We start from the raw sequence: 10,667 nt of genomic DNA, 5'->3' as shown, positions 1-10,667 counted from the left end.
AAACCCTCGATATGCGAGGTGTACATGGGGATTCTTAAACGATTCATCATACATAATCTTACAGGACTTATGTGGTCACGATGAATGAGGTTATAGCCTATACACTACGTCTTCGGCACTAAAATGCTACTACATATCCAGGGTACACAATAGTCTAAGAAATTTGGAACGTTGTTTTTTTCGGCTTATCGGTGACCCTGTCCAGAAATCACATGAACTGCTCTACGCCACAATCCTTCTCGGTGTGCTCTTACTCCTACAGACGCACTCTCCTCTGTGTCGCCAAAAGCACGCTGATTTTAGCCATAAATCAAGTCCAGCTGCCTATCCCAGATTCTAGACTGAACCCGAAGTTACGGTCTACACAGTGTTTTCTTTATGGATTTTGTATCACATGCCTACTGAAAATCTGCATGGCTTCGCCTTGGCATCATTTGGGAAACACTCGGGATACGTATGTGACTATAAATAAAATCTCATATATTACCTCAATGTTATGATTCTGGGACTATTTGATATGTGTAAGGGCAGCTGGTTATGTTTTATTGTGTCCGGGTGATATATAATTTATGTGGTTGAACAATGATCAATTGATATCACAACTGATAACATATATTAATCAATAATAAAAAAACATTGATCATGGATTTGTTTGCATTGTAAAAATACGACCACATCAAATAGATTTATTCAATATAACATGATTTATTTATCAATAGTGACCAATATATCACGAAAATAAACGATATATATTGTTCACTGTGCCACAATTGGGATGTTAATAATATGTTTTAAATAATACAAATTCCAATAGTACTAAATAAATAAGAAGCAGTAAATGTAACTATTGTGAAAAGTATTCATTAAAGAAAGATCTTTTCATTTATCATTGTTATTGTTGTAGAACATTGCGACCAACGATTTACACTTTTGGTCAATTTCATCACCGCAATTACACTGAGATTTCTTATGAGTTCTTAATTTGCATCAGTTTTAAAATTTTCAAAAATAACATATTATGAATATAATATTTGATGACACAAATATTAATGACAATCACAATAATATAACAAATCAGATTATTTATTTTATTGAGTATATACAGTTGTAACATTTAAAATGTAAATATAAATCACGATGTATAAATATAACATTCGAAATATGTAATACTCAACGGTAGGTGTGTTTAATACAACATCCATTAACACCGTTGGGTTATATGTGGTCTACTACTGCACTCTTACTGCAGTCAACGTCAATCAGGTCTTGTAGGCATATAGTAGACACTGTAACACAATCCAACGAGGCAACATACTGCCTTGAGAATAATAACAGTTTTCTATACACTTTCTGTGGTCGTCGCTAAATGTATTTATGTGAAATCAGCTGACATAAATGTTCTAAATGTGTATCTTTACATTGATCCGAATAGAAGACTTAAACTGATATTTTTTCATTAAAATATTCTAGTAATTATTTCCATGTATATGTTCACATTCACTGCAACATTTACTGTCCATATCTTGCTGAAGACAATTCCATAGTCAAATGGAGAGATTCAAAAGTAATTGTTAACCTGACCAAACCCATAGTTAGATCTGCAGGTCATGCACTCTATGCAGTACAATGTATTGTAGATAATACGCACTACGTTGATATTACGCAATTTATTGTAAAACGGGTTTTGATTAATACACTTTTTTTTGTGTTTTTTTCAAAAATTATATACATTGATAAGTGGACATTTTCAGCATTAGACTCAGTTGGGAATACTTATGTATTTTGATTGTTGTTAGCCTTATAATAATGGGTTGTTTGTTTAAATTGAGAATGTATAACCGTATAATAATAAAGCAATATGGTGTAATATTTTAAACATTTCATATTAGAGCATACTCAATGCCTTACTGAACACGTAAGACTTACACAAGTGATTTGTTTTCTTCTATCATCTTTCAACTTAAACAAAAGGTCTGAGGCAATTGTCGATGTTTCTCTCCATTGGCAAGTGTGATGTAAACCACCCACCTCCGCCTCCCACACCCTGACGACACATTCCAGTTTTGTTCAAAAATGAAACCGTCCAAATCAGAATACTTAAATAAATACGGCAGCCTCCGACGTTCCCGAAAAGGTATTTCCCGATAATTCGAACAATATTTAAGCAATGAATTTATTTTGACAGTTTTAGTGATACCGAAGCATCGCACCGGTTGACAATGGACACTTCGAATCAATAACATTGTATGTCTACATTCATATTTATACAATATTTTTTATTGACAATATTACATATGAACTCTTCAAATCAATAGCTTCAGTTCGATACCGCAAATTGCCAAGTAATTTTATGCTTAGAATCTTTGTGAACAAGTGTCATAACATTACCTTTATTCTATGGCAGTGTACTAATATAATTATTCACCGGTTCGTCTGAAACTATTTTGTGGTGCACAAAACAAAACAATTAAACTGAAGCACGACTTCCTGCAGCTCACATGCCACACTACTACTTGGTTGGATAAAATGATTACATTAGTGTTTCATGATGTAATATTTTGTTTCCAAGTACATTTTATTAGTTCGACTTAGTGGTTGTTTCTGCATAATTGACAGATACAATTGTCCCCAGGATCAATTGTAACAAAATGTAGTCTATTCGAACCTTGAATACATAGTTATATACGTTTTTTGTGGCGTGCATTATCATCTAGTCGTTGTGGGCTGGTGTTCACTATACATTGTTTCGAACTGTCTTTTTTGGCGCAGTAGTTTGGCGTTGTATGAAGCGGAGCTGCATATAGTGCCGTGACCGTGGTTCTCTATTTTAATGCTGTATTTGTTGTCTATTTGTTAGCAATGTGCAGTTTGTTAGAAGGTACTTATTTCTTATATTTGAAGTATTACATTATTAGCTGTAACATACAGCTCGCAAATGATGTCTTCGAATATGTAAATTGTAAACCACATTACGTGGATAACCGTGCTTCTTCTTCCGATGAAGTACCATGAATATAACATGTATACAACCTTACAAAGCAGCCGGAGAGAAATGTCGAATAAAAAAACGTCAAGTATTCCTGATAGTAGATGCTTTTCTATGACGCTAATTTCCCGGAGATTGCTTGCAAGCCAAGCACGTTGATTTTGTATGAGTGTAATTATTATGGCTAGGAAAAGAGTGGAAACGCAACTGAGCAACGAGGAAATGGGTAAGTTATATCACGGTCTCTCAATAGTAATTAAAGTAAATTTACTCAAGATGACATTTCTCCCCTCAGACTGTGAATTGCATATACGAGTACCATGTGACCTACATGCATTCCAGTAATATAGTAGTAACAATACCGAAACACATTGATACGTTCGATTGACAAACCATTTAGAAAATATCACTTAGATAGGATGCTGTTCCTTATATCTACAAACTACTCCAACGTTTGGATTCCATGCAGAGTATATATGGACATTACATAATCAGACAAATGGAATATATAATGCATAGGTATATACATGCGCTTGACGTATTTGTAAATGCTGTCACGTGAATAAATTACACTATTGATGGGATTTTTAAAAAATGCTGATGTTTTAAATTATACTTCTGAGTTGATGCTCTTTGATTAAACTGTGTAGAGCCGAAACAGGATATCTTATATTTTGTAGCTGCCTGAGACTTTAACAAAATAGTTTTCTACAAAATCACAATACACATTTTAATATTTGTTATCGATTTCCTTGATTCATTAAAAATACACATGATATTACAGTATTATAGAAAAAATGAAATATATCTACTCATCAGGCCTTAACACGGCTATTGATTGAATATATACTTATGTGTACCACCTATAACATATCCAAAATGTATTCATTCATTGCACGTCAAAATAAACATCAACACGTACAATTGATATATGTTTTTGTTGATCATAATGATAAAATTAAGAACTAATTAAGAGGAAAGGGGGGAAATTATAGACGATTGACACATTAAACTGTGACGACATGGCCGATATCTAAAGTTGGCCAGCGTGTTTCTACCAAGTTGCTGCTCGAGATTTCGCCCAACTGAGTGGGTCCATGTTTTGGGTGACTTAGAAATCTAATGCAGATCCACAGCATGAAGTCAAACTGGAAAGGAAATCTAGTTGTACAGTTGCGAATGTATTTCGGCGGTTCTATTTAAGAACTCCGATCACTGCCTACACGTAATTTACTGGGGGTGATCGACTCTACACTATACTTGACTTGACACGCGTCCGGAAATGTCAGGTACCGAACATTCCTACACACATTAAATTGTGTTACACCTAATAAACTATGGTTTCACGTTATTAATGTGTTGCGTCATATGTGTTATTAACTATATTCATATATTCACATATTTCTATTGATCCATATAGGTGGTAATCAGTCTAAATTATCCCCGTGTTTTATAAATTGTGTAATTTTAAATTGGTTAATAACCAGTACACGAGGTAATAAAATATTATTGGGGTTTGGGGGTTAATATTTGACCCAACCCTATTAATCGCATGAGACATTCTAGCGTATATAATTGAATTTGACAATGGAGGGAAATCTTCACCAAGTAAGTCAAATCACTGGGAGAAGTGAATTTCCATAGAACTGTAATTCTAAAATACATTGCGTTCCTCAAAAGTTATACCACATTAAATATTGTATAAAAAAATGGTGAATAACACACACAGGATAAACATATTTCACCTTATTCTGAAACATACTTTGCACACGTAAAATAATTTCACATTTTCACTGTTGTCGATCCACTGATCAATTGTCATATTGTGTCACGATTGACACAAGACTGTTAGATTTTTTAATTTAAAATATTACATAATGTCCTTCCAATGAACAGTAATTATAAATTCAAAGCAGCCCTCCCATTCAGATCAATGCGGGATTAGTCCATCATGTGGGGGGAACATAATTACATCTATTGTAACATTATACCTGTAACCTAACAAAAGAATGGTGGGAGACATTTTTTTCCTGTTTTGGAATGGAAAACATGGTTTCCCTTGATGCACATTAAGTGTTGTTTGGAGATTAGACATTGTCTTGTCTAGGTAACTGTCTCATCAAGGTTAAAATAAAAATTAATCATTTTATTTATTTAACAAATATGTACAATATTTTAACATGAAAATTATATTGCTGTAATAAATGATATATAGGATCAACATATGCAAAAAATGATACACTATTCTAAAAACAGTCAACCAAGGCTTGGAGGAGAATAAAATCAGAGATGTAGGTCTTGTACTATAAAAAAATATTCATGCAACGAGGGCCACGAACAAAGGTGAAGGACGCAGTGTTTATTTCCTGTTGGATAATGAGTTCTAAAAAGCTCCATGCTTCTTTGAATTCTAATGAAAGCTATTGTTAGATATTGTTGAAATATTTCAAAATTAGAATTTCGCATCTATCTGATAAGAATGTAACACAAGTTTTATAATAATTGCTTGATCACATTATACTGAGCTTTCGGGAAGTTCGTCGCATTTCACCATATAGAAACCAGTGCTAAAATGTAAATGTTGACATTTCGAACCCAATTTAGTTGTTCTAAATATATTATTATAATGGCATTAACCCCAATAATGAAGTATGAATAAGATGACATGGAATTTGAATTCATTCGGAACCTTTTGATTCCATACACGGAGGTTGCCATCAGATATTACTTGTTCGCAGAGTCGGTATATATTGCAATCACCTCATTAGCTAATATTAATCGCGGACTAATTGGGTATGACGTCTAATCGTATCGAAGATCAAGCATTTATAATTACGACCGCCGACGATTTCGATAATCGGCAGAAATATTACTCTTCCCAGGGTCAGTGATATTTTTGCATTATTATGCGTTTTTTCTCGTTGCACCATGTAAGTATTTGTCGCACGATTTGTTTTCTGCATACTGTTTGAGCATGAATTAAATAATGAGGGCTATCGTGACATTCCCTACCATATCATCAATCGCGATACTTCACGCTGAACGCCTCGATTGTAAACAATATGCACCATAAATTTAGTCACGTGATGATGGATGGCGTACAAACACAATTTGCTTTTTCAAACCAACAGTGCGTGACTGGTGAATGCTAAGTAATAACTTCGCTGGAAGGCAATTGTAATACATTGCCAGTCCATAGAAAGACAGTTATAATCAACGGTGGCGAGATAATTATGTCCTACACACATTTATGGACAACTCCAAGAATGATAGATATTGAATGAATGAATGAATGAATGAATGAATGAATGAATGAATGAATGAATGAATGAATGAATGAATGAATGAATACTTGTTGATATCAATGTTTCATAACTTCTTAACTACAGACAGCATCATTCAAGGAATCAATTTCGCTTGTCTCGTGTAAAAATTGTGTATGTGTACGTCATATGGTGGCACAATTATGTGGGTTTTTGGGTTAAGCCACTCTATCATCCTTTATGGTTAGAAACAAATTATAACTAAACATAAATTTACACTATGACATCGATGCATTTTTGTGTAGTGTGTAGAAGGTTTCATTTTTTGTATGATCATTATTTATTTATAGATAATTATTAAAATTACTTTTTGAAACCGTTTTTGAATATTTTCAAGTTGAGTCTAAAAACTAAAATGTCATAGTATATGCGTGGTGGTAATGTAGCTAACAGAGGGTGATTGGGGGATTATAATATGCACTATATTCAAACATTGTTTTTCGATTAAATTTTACTTCGTTTGATTGTAGACTATGTGTTAATATTACTTGGCTGTTAATTCTCATACAATAACATAAATGAAGAATGAATTAAGTCTCATATGTTACCATATGATAATGTTTTTAAGGCAAAAATCAAAACCAATTTATGAATGACAAAGAATCAACCACGTCACACCCAGCTTTATAAATATATGAATATATATAATGTGACAAGTATTAAGTGTTATCTTAATTACATACCAGCTCAGTTAGAAAGCGTGGTTCAAGAGAATGAGAAAATCTCCCTTGTCGTTATTTTAAAATAATTATCGATCCAATGTTGACTATTATCCCCTGTTTTCGCAGTCAAATACAATTGTTCCCCAAAACTGTATTTATATCACTCGTACGTTAGCCTTGACCTTGACTGCACTCACCTCGACGTGCAGAGCTTTTCATTTTCTCCGCCGAAATTGACATAACTCGACGTGTACTAGGGTAATCTATATTACGTTATGCCCATCAAAAGAAATCATAAACACAAACATCGCCAACCCTAACAGATCGATATAGACAAGACAAGCGGCGAGCCTCGGAGCTGAATGTGCATCGATCGACTTACCGAGAACTAGAAGAAATGATCAAAGCAGTACTGATTATCGATCAACGAGAATTTTATCATGCCATTGATCTGACAGTCTGCGCAGTCGTATTTATCTATTCGGGATGAGAACAACGTATAGTGTATTTCACCAAAGGCGAAAAATCTTTGAATTCCAGGCGCAGCCAAATTGGTTTTCCATTGCAATTTACTAATCTGTCATACTTTGCATGGAGATAAAGTTGGCACTCTTCATAGTTGAAATTATAAATAGTCAAACGTAAATTGGAAAATTGTGTCCCTCTGAAGTAGAGTGCCGCGTGTCTTGCGGCGCGAAGCATAGTCGTTCTATAACGACGTAGACGCCCCCTTGCTTCAACACATCGGGAAATTAATAATTTGGTGCGTTGGTTTGCTTAATTCATCAGACCTTGTTAAAAATCACCATACACCGGAAAAAAATGTCTGGGATTGCTCACGAGTATTTGTTCGCCCGCGAGGTGTTGAAGATTACATCCTGTCACGTGATTTGTATACCCCATGGAACAGACTAACCAATAATTATACATGAGACATGTTGTTTAATATATTGTTTTATTACCGAAAGGCACCAAAACTAGTCTGATTTTTAAGGGCAGCAGTCATAGGAATTCTTTTGCGACAAACATTGTTTGAATAGTTCTTTTATAGTATAAGATCTCCTTTCATAACATTCTCGAAATTTTGCACGTACAAGTGAAAAATAAATCTAAAATCTATTTGATTTGTTTCCTCAAAAAACACAATAACATATTTGCGTGTGTTTTATGGAGTCGTTGAGCAAATACACGTACACTACTGGTTTATTTTGTGTATATGCACTGTACTGTTATCTCACTATATCGTCAATTGCAATGATAGGATATATCTGTGAATCACTTCGCAATGTATACTACATCTACATCGCTTCCAAATCTACGAATATGCGATATACCTTCCGATTTCCGACATATCTTACGATTTCGGCACACTGTGTAATATACCCCCACGATGTCGGCACACAATGCGATACATCTTTTCTATCCCAGCATGCTTTGTGATATATCTTCCGATTTCGACACATACATGCAATAAAAAATCTCACGATTTCGACACACTATATTATATACATCGTATGCTTTCCACATACAGTGTGGTATACCCTACGATATATCTCATGCTATCTGCACAGCACATAGTACGAATTAACCCTCGACTTCGGAACACAATACAATATACGTGACGATTTCAACACACATTGCGATGTATGTCACAATTTCGGCACATCGTACTATGTGGTTTTCAATTCGATACACAGCGCGATATAAGCTAAACGTTAGACTTTCGACAAACAAGTTGTTCGGGCTCAAATTTCGATTCGCTAAGTTGCTGAGGAAACTTAATATCGAGCAGCAAAATATATGAACGAGTTAGGTCCGACGAGTACTACATATATCTTTCTATGGCTTGATTTCAAATCTCCCAGCAACGACACAATATGAAAATTAATCAACGCTTGTTCTACCTTAAGATTTGACACTGATTTGAAATGAGATTTGTTTTTCATGCACGAATGTGCACGCAGGCGTGGAGAACTGGGGAAAAAAGATAAATGCCGAGTCGAAATATATTTGTTGCTTGTTAAAGAGTTGAAATGCTTGTTAATTTCAACACGGGTTGCATAAATTATTAATATTTGAAATCATTCACAACAACTCCATAAACTATAACATACTTTAATTATACATGTCATAATTAGTGTCTATGACGATAACATATAAGAATAATAACATATATTAAATATAAGTACATATATGGTAATGGAATAATATGAATTAACAATTAACCCTAACCCGGTAATCCGTGAATTACGAAGAACAAAGGTCAGACTAAAAATATGGTTTAATGGTAATCGTTATTTTAATACAGTCTTTATGACTACATGTACAGTTCACTGCATAACATTTTGTATATATTTATCTATATCACTTTTCACTGCAGATTTGGGAATATCTGAAATACCACCGCCAAATCTCATACATTTGTTTAAAGGAATTTAAATATCGCCGTAATAGTGATGATGAACTATTCGTTATCCGCCGTTTTTCGTACTATTGAAATGGCGTTTAACTAATGGAATTTTCATGTTCAAGTACGCCCCCCCCCTTTTCAGCGTTAATGAGAAACAATGCTGTGAAGGGAGTGACGTTTATTTTTTTTTTTTAAATCGTAAGTCATTTAAAAGTAGTCCCTGGCAGATGTGCGTTATAAAACTATTTAACGCTCCGCGGCTTCAAATCAAGTATGCTTCAGTCACGTACGATGAAGGCGTTTCTGATTTCCTGACAACCGCGGTTTGTTAACCCGATACGAGATATATCTATTTATCTAAAAAACTTATATAGCGCCGGTATCCAAAACTAAGTTTTGTTCAAAGGCGCTGAAATACGAGATACTCAGAATTCACGTTGCTTTGCAATTGTGAAACGTTTCTCTTACCCAAATATGGTGATTATTACCACTGCTCGCGTATTACATTTTATAGTCTGGCGTTGAGGGCGGTGCAATGTGATCTGATATATAAACAAATATGCGAACACTTCGAACGTGAGAAACTGAAATTGATAAAATATCAAATCATGCGTAACCATGGTCACGAATTTTATGGTCGCACACGAAGTATGCTTTCTCTGAACTGCTCAATTGTGAAATTGTTACACGATGCAGATTATTTTATTAAATTAAACAAAACAGAATTTGTATATTCATGCGATAACCCCCATCAGTTAGACACATCTTGAATGGAATAATACAACACTGGTTTCACAATACTACTAAAAACATGTGATCGACCGCAAATAACACTATTCACATATGTCCAAAGGACTATAACTATAATACTGGCAATATGGTCACGAATAAGTACATCACAATCGAAATTGAAGATATCATGATTAATACAATTTTAACATTATAAAAAATATTGATATAAATACACAATAGTAAGGTCGTATATAATTTACAGATTAGCATACACATACCGACAATGAAATAGACACAACGAGTCATTACAACAGCTTATTTACATTATAGCAGTTTTTGTTTATCTCTAAGAATTTGAAAAATACGTTTGACGTTGCTGTTGTTGTTTGTAGATATGTTTCTAGATAAATGTGGAAACATGCCGGATACTACTTTGTGAATTATAATTACCGATCTGTGTACTGAAATACACGAAAGCTGCTTTTGAATTGAAAAAACATTTTGCTTCCCGGGGGAGTGTATTTTTCAGTACCGGTAACATGTTTTATGAGGGC

Source organism: Saccoglossus kowalevskii, chromosome 11 (genome assembly GCF_978046115.1).
Source record: "Saccoglossus kowalevskii chromosome 11, keSacKowa6.1, whole genome shotgun sequence".
Lineage (NCBI taxonomy): Eukaryota > Metazoa > Hemichordata > Enteropneusta > Harrimaniidae > Saccoglossus > Saccoglossus kowalevskii.
This window is presented reverse-complemented; position numbering follows the sequence as displayed.